The sequence below is a fragment of the Chiloscyllium plagiosum genome, unplaced genomic scaffold, assembly GCF_037043375.1.
Source record: "Chiloscyllium plagiosum isolate Xiang-an unplaced genomic scaffold, Cpla_swu_hap1 HiC_scaffold_29, whole genome shotgun sequence".
Classification (NCBI taxonomy): Eukaryota; Metazoa; Chordata; class Chondrichthyes; order Orectolobiformes; family Hemiscylliidae; genus Chiloscyllium; species Chiloscyllium plagiosum.
This window is the reverse complement of record NW_028270167.1, coordinates 69101812-69115073: the sequence shown is the minus strand read 5'-3', so window position 1 is coordinate 69115073 and position 13262 is coordinate 69101812. Positions and strand designations below refer to the sequence as shown.

Sequence of the window (13262 nt, the reverse complement as noted above, 5' to 3'; positions counted from 1 at the left end):
AATAAGACATGGGTGTGAAAGGCTAATGCCTAACGATGGGCAAGTTGTCTCCATCCTGATCAATGGGTAGGAAGATCCTTTCAATCACTCCAAAGCATATCCCTAAAAAGATAGCAACTCTGTCTGCTTCCCACTGCCCAGTGCTCCCAGTAAATGTTTGGAAGAATGGGAAGGGGGGTTATCTCCTAGAAAAGGCATAACTGTAAAGGTCTAAGAGGATTATGAAAAGAGAGAGATGCACAGGAGAAGGGGGCAACAAGTTGCCAGATGGGGTGTAACTTGGGAAAATGGGAAGTTGCTCATTTTGGAGGAGATAATAAAAGAACAAAGTACTATTTAAATGGTGGAAACTGTAGAAAGCTGCATCACAAAGGGACCAGGGGTAATTGTTCAGGAAACACAGAAAGCTACCACACAGTTACAACAGGGAATCAGGAAGGGGAATGGAATATTTTGTTTCAAAGGTTTTTAGTATTAGAGTTTGGAATATATACCTGAGAGTAACGTGTGGGAGTGCTGGTGTGACCACCATAACTGCAGTAATGAGAGCAGTTTTGGTCCCTTGAGATAAGGAAATGTGTCACTTTATTGGAGGCATTTCAGGGAAGATTCAATGAGATGATCCCTGGTTTGGAGGGATTATCTTTTAAATAAAGGCTGAAAAGGTTGGGACACTACTCACTGGATTTTGGAGTAAGAGAGGTAATCTCATTGAGACAGATGGGATTCTTAAGGGGTTTGACAGGATAAATACTGAGAGGATGTGTCTGAGGGTAAATACTGAGAGGGGAGTCTGAAACCAGATTCTGAGTCACGCAATCAAGGGTTCTGTTTTGGATTCATCAAGATAAGGCAACACAGACACGGGTAAGGGGTTTCAGTAGCAATGGAGCTGGGATGAGGTGGAGAAATGCAACTTTGAAGAGATTGGGATCGTGTGGATGTCTGATCAGAAGGTCACCTTGGGGTCAGATGTAACAGCAATATTGTGACGAGTGTTGTTCTGCCTCAGAGAGTTCCCAGTGGGAGGGAGGGGCTCAGCAGAAAGGTAAAGGTAAGGCAATGGGTTTAACCGTGACAATGTTTCATTGGAGGAAATTGCAGCTAATCGAGTAGTGGGAATGTGATAAGCAGTTTGATAACTGAGTAACAGTGGAGTAATGGAGAGGGATGATGGGGAGGGAGAGCTGGGCATCGTCAGTGAACATGTGAAACCTAACAGTGTTTTTGGATGATATCACCTCCTGGCACTATGTACGTGAGATAGAGGAGAGACCAAGGATAGATCGTTGAGGGACACCAAATGTAAGTAATACAGAAAGGAAAGGGAGAGTGGAGATGGAACAGGATTTTCCAACAACGGTGAGGTCAAATATTAGTTTTTCACAGAATGGGAGAGAAGGGCACAACCAAAGAAAGACCAATAGACAGAACAAGGAACAATATCTATGAATTGGCGAGGGGGGTGATGAGGCGGCAGCGGAGGACAGAGAGTTGGAAAGTGAGTTTAGCGAGATTAGGGTAAAGGGTCAAGGTGAGCTCTGATAAGGCTTGACAAGAGACTGGAGAAAGATGTAGGTTTGGGACGAAAACCAGCAACACCACGTGAGGCAGTTTGGCTCAGTGGGCTCGCGGGAGGGTGAGAAGCAGCAGATCGTATTATCTCAGTCTTAGTGTCAGAGAAACTCCATGTACTCCTCACTCGTTGTTAGAGGAGAGGATGGAGGAGACAAGATGATGGACAGTGTTTTACAAAGAAACAAAACCAGGGTTAGTGATATTTAAAATGACTGATGTATTCAGCTTTTATCCAGAATATTAAAACAAATGACTGAAGTCCTGGTTCGAATCCCGTCTTGGCAGATGGTGGAATCTGAATTCAAGAAAAAAAAAGTGTTCGGAATCTCCTGATCTCCATGGAACCATTGTCAATGGCGAAAAAAATCCTGCCAACCTGACAGCGGCTCAGCCAGCTACTCACTGTATTAATCACTGCAAAGTCTCAACACAGGAATGAAACTGGATGGACCAGTTGGCACCTAACAAGCCACCAGAAATTACAACCACAGAATCAGCCCTCTCAATGGTGCAACGTCCTCCTCACTAACATATGGTTTTTGGTGCCAAAATGTGGAGAGCTGTCTCACAGACTAGTCAAGGAACAGCCTGACATACTCATACTCATGGAATCATCCCTTACAGACAATGACCGGACACCACCATCACCATCCCTAGATATCGAGAGTGTGGTGCTGGAAAAGCACAACAGGTCAGGCAGCATCCGAGGAGCAGGAGAATTGGCGTTTCGAGCCTAAGCCCTTCATCAGCCTGACCTGCTGTGCTTTTCCAGCACCAGACTCTTGACTCTGATCTCCAGCATCTGCAGTCTTCACTTTCTCCTGAAATCTCTGGATATGTCCTGTCCCACCAGCAGGACAGACCAGGCAGAGGTGGTGGCACAGTGGTGTACAGACTGGGAGGATTTGCCCTGGGAGTACACAGCATTGGCTCCGGAGACCAGGAAGTCTCATGGCTCCTGCCGATTACCACGTACCGTCCTCCCTTGGCTGATGGATCAGTTCTCCTTCATGTTGAACAACATTTGGAGGAAGCACTCAGGCAATAAAATGGTGTCAAACGTACTCTGGGTACAGGATTTCGATGTCCATAATCAAGACGAGCTCTGCAACAGAATTACTGACTGAGCTGGTCAGGTCCTAAAGGATATAGCTGCTCAACTGAGTCTGCAGCGGGTGGTGAGGGAACCAACAAGAGTGTAAAACATCCTTGATCTCATTGTTATGAACTGACCAGCTGCAGATACATCAAATCATCACTGTTGCTGAATGAATAATCTATAATGCCACTTACCCAACCACATTGTAGGAACACCTTCAGCACACAACTGCAGCTGTACAAGAAAGTCAAACATCACCCTCTCCACAAGCAACAGGGCTTTGGCATTAATCACTGCTATCTGTGGAAGGAGAAACACAGTTGATGTTTCAGGGAATGCAAAATGGGTTACAGGGAATGAAAATGGTGCAGAATTTGATAGTCAGAAATGGAAGGAAAATACACTTGCTTGTTCGAAAAAAGAATTGTTGACTGTCAAAAATATTCAAGATAAAAGTAATCTGATAATAGAGCAGCACATGGTCAGGGGCTGGGCCGCAGTGAAAAACCCATTTACAAAGGGTCTATAAAAGTCATAATACAGTAGTAAACAGACCAAAAATACACCCATGGTTCGAGACTGAGGAAGCTAGATATTGACAAAGTGGTCATGAGGGAGCCCAGAGGTGAATCAGAGCAGTATGGGCTGCTATGATCCCAATGACTCTATACCAGAGAAAGGCTGCACATGCGCCTGGCTGCACCTTGCCCCCTACAAAGATGGCGGCTCCGCACGTGTACAGTGAATCGTTGCCCCAAATAAAGATGGCGGCGCTCACTCAGGCCTGCAGCCGCGCTGAGGCAATTCCCCGTTTACTGCAAAAAAGGAATTGGGACGTTCAAATTTGTGTTTTCCGACGTGCAAAATTTGTTTGTAGAGCCTCTCCGCTCGTAGCAACACAGTTTTTCTCCGGTTTCCCTGTTTATTTCTTTCCTTACCGTCTCCTTTCTCTCCATAACTTCCCGAGCCTTCATTACAGCGACTCTGCGCCGCGCGCGAGGGTGATCACATGGTTTAGTTTAGCTCCGCCCTTCATTCACTTTGATTGGTTGGAGGACCAACATCCCGCTCGGTCCTCCTAGCAGAGCGCTTTAGGGAACATCTCCGAGACACCCGCACCAATCAACCACATCGCCCAGTGGCTCAACATTTCAACTCCCCCTCCCACTCTGCCGAGGATATGGAGGTGCTGGGCCTCCTCCACCGCCGCTCCCTCACCACCAGACGCCTGGAGGAAGAACGCCTCATCTTCCGCCTCGGAACACTTCAACCCCAGGGCATCAATGTGGATTTTAACAGTTTCCTCATTTCCCCTTCCCCCACCTCATCCTAGCTTCTAACCTCCAGAAACTCGATCCCCTGACCTGTCCGGACTTGTCCGACCTGCCCAGCTCCTTTTCCACCTATCCACTCCACCCTCTCCTCCCTGACCTATCACCTTCATCTCCTTCCCCACTGACCTATTGTACTCTATGCCACTCTCTCCCACCCCCACCCTCCTCTAGCTTATCTCTCCACGCTTCAGGCTCTCTGCCTTTATTCCTGATGAAGGGCTTTTGCCCGAAACGTCGATTTTGCCTGTCCTCGGATGCTGCCTGAATTGCTGTGCTCTTCCAGCACCACTGATCCAGAATCTGGTTTCCAGCATCTGCAGTCATTGTTTTTACCCCATCCAGTCCCGCCCACCGTCCTTTCATTGGTCCGGTGCTGACATCAATCACCCGGGGGTCGCCTTGTTGACTCGAGCATGCGCAGTGTGTCCTGCTTTAGCTGATATGTTGGGTAATGTGATGGGAAAGTTTACTGAGGGTAAGAATTCCCTTTGTGTGAGCTCTGCAGTAGATTTCCTTTATTCATGGAGGGGATTGCCTTCCTAGTCATGACTGTATAGCTGTGATTGATCAATCAGTGCCATCTGAAATCAGTACATAAACTGCCCATTTTCACAACATCTGAGATCTTTAGCACATTGTATCACGTTCTTCTTTGGAAACAAAAAAATACATGAAACAGAGCCTCCAGGAATCGGAGCAGGAGGAGGGCATTCATTCCCTCCAGCTTGTTCCCCCATTCTATCAGATCATGGCTTGGCCAACCCAGACCTCAACACCTCTTTTATGCTTGATCCACATAGCCCTCAACTGCTCAATATTTCAAAAATCTATCTGCCCTCTTTTAAAATAATTTGAGATAGAATCATAGATTCCCTACTGTGTAGAAACAGGCCCTTCAGCCCAACAAGCCAGAATAACCCTCTGAAGAGTAACCCAACCATTCCCCTCCCACATTTAACTTTCACAATTGTTTGGGCGAGAAAATTCTAGCCATTCACTGAGAGAAAAAAAATCTTTATTTTTTCTAAAATGAATGTTCCCTTATGTAATGTCCCCTGGTTTGAGACTTCACTAGTGCTAGATCTAGTCAACATCTACCCTTTCAAGCTCCTCAGAACCTTGTTTCCGTAAGATCACCCCTGCTTATCTATTCTTGATAGGTCAACCCTTTCGTCCTCGAAGCAGCTAAGTGAATCTTTTTTGAATGGTCTCCGATGTGGTTTATCCTTTATTAAATATGGGAGCTAACATTATATACAGTACTCCAAGTGAGGACTCAGCAACAGCCAGTGTGGTTAACCAATCCTCAGTCCATGCTAATACATTACCCCGATACCATGAGCTCCTAAATTGTGCAATTAACTTTTATGTAGCACCTTATCATTTGCATTTTTAAAATCCAAACACAGAACGTAATTGGATTACCCTTTATCAGCCCTGCCTGTTATCTCCTCAATGAACAGTCGCAAATTTGTCAAATATAGTTTCTCTTTCACAAACCCCAGTCTATCATGTTTTAATGATAAGCTTTTCTAAATGTCCTGCAATTTCTTACTTTAATATTCGACTCTGTAGGTTCTTTCAGTAGATTTGCTAAGTATGATTCCCCTCTCTTAAATCCATGCGGACTCTGTCCAATCCTGTCACTGTTCATTAAGAAACTTGATTGTACTCCAATATAGTTAGTAAATGTATCTGTATTTATTTTTAAAAAATAGATTACTTATAAATGCTGGACCCAAGCAATAATCAATGAATTTGTGACTCTGAATTTGGGTTATAATGTTTTTTTTCTGTTAATTCCTTTTCATACTGTGTTATGCAGACAGCACCGAATGATCACTCTGAATTGTGAGTAACTTTGAAAATAATATATTTTAAAAATGACATCCCAAAATGCTGCCTCATTATTGTGCAAGGAGGATTTTGCATTCAATAATTTGCAGATAAAATTGAACAGCTTTTTGCTGCAATTTGGCCAGACTGAAGATTACACCAAAGTGGCAACTCTGCTCTCAAATTCTTACTTGACACTGCCCAAGGCGATACTGATGGGACTTTACTTTGCCATTCTTGTTCACCAGCTTTATTTCCAGGTTTAATCCTATAATCATTCTAGAGCTTGTAATTTTAGACAACTTCTCTTTTAGGTACATATGTAAATATCATACTGAAATGTTGCACTGAATGGTACCAAATCTGAAATTAGTCTCTAATATGATAGTAACATGTTCTGACCCATCTACGTATGTATTGGCATAAGTCTATGCCAGTTATTTTTCTGAAGCCTGTGTTTCCTGATGAAGGGCTTATGCCCGAAACATTAACTCTCCTGCTTCTCGGATGCTGCCTGACTTGCTGTGCTTTTCCAGCATGACACTTTTCCATACTGATGTCCAGCTTCTTTGGTCGTCACTTTCTTCTTTGAGTAGATTAAACCAAGAATATTTTTTGTTGATCAAAGTGCAATAGGAACCAATTCATGAAATTCAGATATCTCACATTTACCTTAACTATGTGAAGGCTAAGACATTACTAAATGATTGTCAGTAATTGAAACCGTGCTGACAAACTTGTGCAATATCAGTGCCTCACCTTTAGCGTGTTCCCAGGTATCGCGCAGCTGCAGTATTTTGTTTTGCACTCAGCTATATGTTGTTCTCACTTGTTTCTTTGTGAAAGATTACAAAACTAACTTGAATGAATGATTTCTTTAACCAATGTTGGGAGACAAAAAAGTCAGTATTTCAAGTGCTGATAAAGAAAAATAAACTGATAATCAGTAGAAAGGGTTTAAGATGGATATGGAACAAATGCTGGCAAATAGGACTAGATTAATTTTTGATATCTGGTCAGCATGGGCAAGTTGGACTGAAGGGTCTGATTTTGTGTTGTACAACTGTGACTTCATTCTCTCAATTATTCAAGACGTTAAATACTTCGAGGAGAAAAGGAGAATTTATGCAGACAATGCACTTGAAATGATGATTGAGGTATATCAAACTCACATTGTTGCTGTGGTTCTGTTCGCCGAGCTGGAACCACAGCAACGAGCACCCGAGCTACAAATCTTCGCACAAACTTTGAACTCACATTGTTTCATGACCTTTTCCTCTGGGTTCTTCAATGAACAAACTTGTTTTGTTATCTGAATAACTATGTATCATGTGATTTGTTTTGCACAAAATATTTCGTTATGATCTAGTGAACTATTAAGAAGTGTTCATTTTTAGAATTTAGGCAGCTTGATTATTAAGCAAGAAAAGGTTAGCGTTTTACTTCCATTGAATCATTGCTCTATAAAAGGTAACAAGCTTTTTATCTTTTCTGGGCACTGAATATATGGAAGTCAATGCTGAAGGAAAAAATCCTCGTCAGTAATGTTGACACATATGTTGGAGTAATTGCTTCTGGTCATTCTTCAGGTTATAGAGTCTTGGAAAGAAATGAGTTGGCCAAAGTTAGCAACGTCATTTGGATGGACTATGCTCATTGGGGAAACTTGCAGGATCTGTAGAAGGAACACGTGTTTCAGAGTGTATGCAATAAACCTGAACATTGTTATTTTTTTCACAGAGCTTGGGACCCGACTGGAGCAGCAATGAAGCTCGTATTGTTTTTTTAAATTTCCAAGCTTGCCAAATTATTGTTGGTAAATGCAGGTGACTTTATCAAAGCACATTTCACACTCCCCAGTCAGGAATTTGATCCCAATTCTGTCAGTCCATTCATTCATATGGATAACAGGTATTTTAAATGTGAGCATTCCATTTAACTATTTGAATTGAATACTTCAGTGGTTAAGTCCTCTTGGATTCTTAATTTCAAATTACTCAAATGTGATTTTTTTGTCCCCCCTGAATTTGCCAAGCACTAGGCAGTTCTGAAATATTCCAAATATTTACAATAGATGCATTCACACTATTAAAGGAAACCTGGCAGATTTAAATACCATTCGGGTAGTCACCAACAATGCATAAGTAACTTTTTAAATTGCTTACTGTACACCAACACAAGCCAAGTACTACTGAAACCACAGATTGTCTCCCAAGGATTCCCAAATCTAAACGGTGCATTCTAGATATGCTCACTATCACCATCTGGGAGCAGTCTCCCAAAGTGCTCCCAGAATTTAGAAAGCACACACACTGCCTTCCAAAGCTAAATCTGCTGTCACAGGCTTCACTCTTATTGCATACAATGACATTTATTGTTCAGTTCTTTAATGTAACATGATTTTACAAACAATTTGTAGAAGTGAATGGAAAGTGTGATGTTTGTTTGACCTTTGGCTCTACTGCATCCGCTGCAGCCGGTGTGGTCTCCTCTATATTGGGGAGACAGGCCGCCTACTTGCGGAGCGATTCAGAGAGCACCTCTGGGCCACCCGGACGAACCAACCCAATCACCCTGTAGCACAGCATTTCAACTCCCCCTCCCACTCCACCGAGGATATGCAGGTCATTGGACTCATCCACCGCCAAACCACAACAACGCGACGGTTGTTCAAGGACCGCAATTTCCCCCCCGACGTGATCGACGATGCCCTCCACCGCATCTCCTCCACTTCCCGCTCCTCCGCCCTTGAGCCCCGCCCCTCCAACCGCCACCAGGACAGAACCCCACTGGTCCTCACCTACCACCCCACCAATCTCCATGTACAGCGCATCATCCGCCGTCACTTCCGCCACCTCCAAACGGACCCCACCACCAAGGATATATTTCCCTCCCCTCCTCTATCAGCTTTCCGTAGAGACCACTCCCCGACCTCAAATTCACCTGGACAGTCTCGGACTCCTCCCTCCCCTTCCTAGACCTTTCTGTTTCTATCTCAGACGACCGAATCAACACAGAGTGCTCCCACGAGGAGGTTGAACAGTTCATCCACTACACTAACACCTTCCACCCCGACCTCAAATTCACCTGGACAGTCTCGGACTCCTCCCTTCCCTTCCTAGACCTTTCTGTTTCTATCTCAGACGACCGAATCAACACGGACATCTACTACAAACCGACCGACTCCCACAGCTACCTGGACTACACCTCCTCCCACCCCGCCCACTGTAAAAACGCCATCCCATTCTCTCAATTCCTTCGTCTCCGCCGCATCTGCTCCCAGGAGGACCAGTTCAAAATACGCACAACACAGACGGCCTCCTTCTTCAAGGACCGCAATTTCCCCCCCGACGTGATCGACGATGCCCTCCACCGCATCTCCTCCACTTCCCGCTCCTCCGCCCTTGAGCCCCGCCCCTCCAACCGCCACCAGGACAGAACCCCACTGGTCCTCACCTACCACCCCACCAATCTCCATGTACAGCGCATCATCCGCCGTCACTTCCGCCACCTCCAAACGGACCCCACCACCAAGGATATATTTCCCTCCCCTCCTCTATCAGCTTTCCGTAGAGACCACTCCCTCCGCGACTCCCTTGTCAGATCCATACCCCCCACCAACCCAACCTCCACTCCCGGCACCTTCCCTTGCAACCGCAGGAGGTGCAACACTTGCGCCCACACCTCCCCCCTCACTTCTCTCCAAGGCCCCAAAGGAAACTTCCATATCCGCCACAGATTCACCTGCACCTCCACCCACATTATCTACTGCATCCGCTGCAGCCGGTGTGGCCTCCTCTATATTGGGGAGACAGGCCGCCTACTTGCGGAGCGATTCAGAGAGCACCTCTGGGCCACCCGGACGAACCAACCGAACCACCCTGTAGCACAGCATTTCAACTCCCCCTCCCACTCCACCGAGGATATGCAGGTCATTGGACTCATCCACCGCCAAACCACAACAACGCGACGGTCGGAGGAGGAGCGTCTTATCTTCCGACTGGGAACCCTCCAACCACAGGGGATGAACTTGGACTTCACCAGTTTCTTCATCCCCCCTACCCCCACCTTGTCTCAGCCGAATCCCTCCAGCCCGGCACCGCCTTCCTGACCTGCAGTCTTCTTCTTGACCTCTCCGCCTCCACCCTACTCCGACCTATCACCTTCACCTTGACCTCTTTCCACCTATCACATTTCCAACGCCCCTCCTCCAAGTCCCTCCTCCCTACCTTTTATCTTCTCCTGCTGAACACTCTCTGCTCATTCCTGAAGAAGGGCATGTGCCCGAAACGTCGAATCTTCTGTTCCCCAGATGCTGCCTGACCTGCTGTGCTGTTCCAGCAATAAAGTTTCAGCTTTGATCTCCAGCGTCTGCAGACCTCACTTTCTCCTTTGGCTCTATGTATCAGGCCGAACTGAACCTTTAGTAAGATGTGGGATCTTTCCAACAAACTTTGTTTAAAAAAAGCAAAGATTATGCTCTGAGATTTAAATGTTCAATCAGGTTTAATAAAAATCCTTCCAAAAATTGAGTTTGACTTCAGTTCCTTTAAAGAGACATGCTCTTGGCCTTCAATTTTGTGACATGTGATCATTCTTTGGTAAAGGTGGCTGTGTGCAACACTGCAGGATGTTGTGCTGAAGTGCCTCACTGGGTGGATGAGCTTTATTACTGGTGTAACTCGGCTAATTTTCAGATGGAATGTTATTTTGAGTTAAATCTTGTTTTTAAACTGAGGTGTGCTTCTGTAACTCAAGTGTAGACACTATGCTCAGGTTTACAATGAACTTTTCACTTTTGCAGATCAGTATTTTTCCAATCTGTTTTGTAAATAAAGTTCAATATAAAAAGCACAATGTTGGAGAACCGCAGGTCCAGCAGCATCTCTGAGGGGAATAAAACATTATAAGTTCAAAGTCTCATGACCTTTTGTCCTTTCAGATGAAGAGTCAGTGAAGTTGAAATGTAACATTTTTTCTCTTCACCGATGCCCTCAGAACTGCTAAGTTTCTCCAGCACTTTGTTTCTGGGGTTTAGATCTCCAGCACCTGCAGTTTATTGTTTTGTTATCGATCCTATGATTTGACTTGGGGAGCGAGAGGGGGCAACTGTGATCAACTAGAATAAAACTCCCCAACCATGAAAAAAAAACACAGTTCTTTATACTTTGCAAAACACGACTGTAAATAAGAAATGCAATTAAGCTAAGTGCAAGATGGCATACCACCTGCCTTGTCTCAAACTTGCTACTCACCTTTGAGGACTAATCTGTCAGAATTGTATTTGCTCGCTTCCTTTGAGATCACAGTCCACAAATGTCCCAGTTCCAGTTCCTGGGCCAGGCCCAGTTCCTACATTGCAGTGGGGGTGGGGAGCTTTGTGTCAGCCTGAAGTTTTTGTTAAGAGCAACATTGCAGGTTGAAGTTGACGGTTTTGACTAATATTGTGTCATCAAACTTGGAGGAAATCCTTCCGAATGTATTGATTAACTGGACTGAGCCTGTTTATATGCAGCCCTGTTAGTAGTGTTGTAATGTTCTAAGAATCACACAACACCAGGTTATAGTCCACCAGGTGTAATTATAAGTACACTAGCTTTCGGAGCGCCACTCCTTCATCAGGTGATTGTGGAGGTCACAGTTCTATGGCACAGAATTTATAGCAAAAATTTATAGTGTGATGTAAGTGAAATTTTCCATTGAAAAATACCTTGATTGCCTGTTGAGTCTTTCATCTGTTTGAATACCATGATAGTTTCATTTCTTTCATGTGTAAATCACAAAACCTTATTTTAAAAGTTGCATTCCTGACAACACTCAACACTCCCACCAAATCACTCATTGTATTAATCACTGCACAGTCTCAGCAAAGGAATGAAACTTGATGGACGACATTACATCTACCAATGCACTGGAAAATACAACAACGCAATCAGCCCTCTTGACCCTGCAACGTCCGCCTCACTGTGAGCCAATAACAGCAGCAGAACTGTACTCCAGCCCAATCTGAAATCTCATGGCCTGGTATAACCCCCACTCAACCATTAACATCAAGCCAGGGGATCAACCCTAGTTCAATGGAGAGTTCCACAATACCAGGCATACATAAAAATGTGGTGCTAACCTGGTGAAGCTACCCAACCTGCACGCCAAACAGCGCAAGCAACACCAAATAGAACTATTGTAGGGGGTAGTGTAATTTTTAAACGGTTAGCTGCATTTTAGTCTTTTCTACCTTATAGTAAACACAAGCAGACACTCGAAACTGTTGCCGGACCTCCCCCATGTTTTTATGAATGAAACAATTGTAACAGCTTTCCTCGATAGCTGAGAGACCGCCCTTAACCACAGTTGTACAACATCATCCATATAAGGAAAGAACGGGGAACTCGAACACTGATTGACCAAGTGAGTAACAAAATAATCGCAGGCACCAGAACCCAAATAAGGAAAACAGTGGGGAACCCGAGCACTCGTTGGTCAAGACAGCAGTAGGAGACCCAGCCCACATTTACGTGTATATAATGTGTGGAGATTATTATTAAGGGGTGTATACCATTTTCGCACCCGACTTTGCAAAGTTGAATGAAAAGTTTTGGACAGACTCCTCCGTGTCTTTGTTCCTGGGAAGGGAAATAAAAGTGCCGGAGATGGGGCCCGACTGCCGCTTATCTCGCACAATTGGGGGCTCGTCCGGGATGAAATAATTATTGCCGGGGGGGGGCAGTCTCTTCGGCTCACGGATCAAGCCTGATCACAACAAAGACGCGTCTAGTATATATTTATACTTCTCACTGATCAGCTTGGTCCGTCGGCCGTCGGCCAAGCGAGGATGTGACCCGGCTTATTTAAAAATAATTTTGAATCCTGGAAAAGGAACACACGGACGAGTGTTGGGACGACCGGTTAGTGACTATACACGGGGGTACACACATTTAAAAAGGCCAGACAACTCCGTGCACGGATCAAGGTAAGAGAGTTTCTTTTGTTCTTCCTTGTTGGCCGCGTGGTTTTGACGGTCATCTGTGAAAACGCTTTGGGCGTTTAAGACCAGGACTGAAGATAAACCACGGGAAATTGTGGTTTGACGGTCATCTGTGAAAACGCTTTGGGCGTTTAAGACCAGGACCGAAGATAGACCATGGGAAATCAGACTTCTAGATTTACTAAGGAGAAGTCAGGGAAGACTGCAAATGGGAAAGAAATACCCCCCGATAGTCCATTAGGTCGAAGTTAAGTCTATGGACGGACAGTAGTAGAACGAAGGACTTAAAGAAAGAGACCATGATAAAATATTGTTGTTTTATATGGACCAAGGAACCTATCCGCGCCCCCTCGGTAATTTGGCCCGAGTATGGGTCTGATGAAGACTGGGTGTGTCAAATCCTACATGTATATGTTAACAGAAAACAACC

General features: G+C 44.8%; 1 long non-coding RNA gene across 3 annotated transcripts in view; it reads right to left on the bottom strand.

The window, feature by feature from the left end:
- Positions 1–13262, bottom strand: part of LOC148142370 (uncharacterized) — a 114100-nt gene that overhangs the window by 38741 nt on the left and 62097 nt on the right. The window contains exon 1 of one of the 3 annotated variants that reach the window (XR_015752074.1): positions 2872–2981. The exons of the other annotated variants lie outside the window; for them this stretch is intronic. This is a non-coding gene — a long non-coding RNA (uncharacterized LOC148142370). Of the gene's footprint in view, positions 1–2871; positions 2982–13262 lie in introns of those variants that run through there. 3 annotated transcript variants of the gene reach the window in all.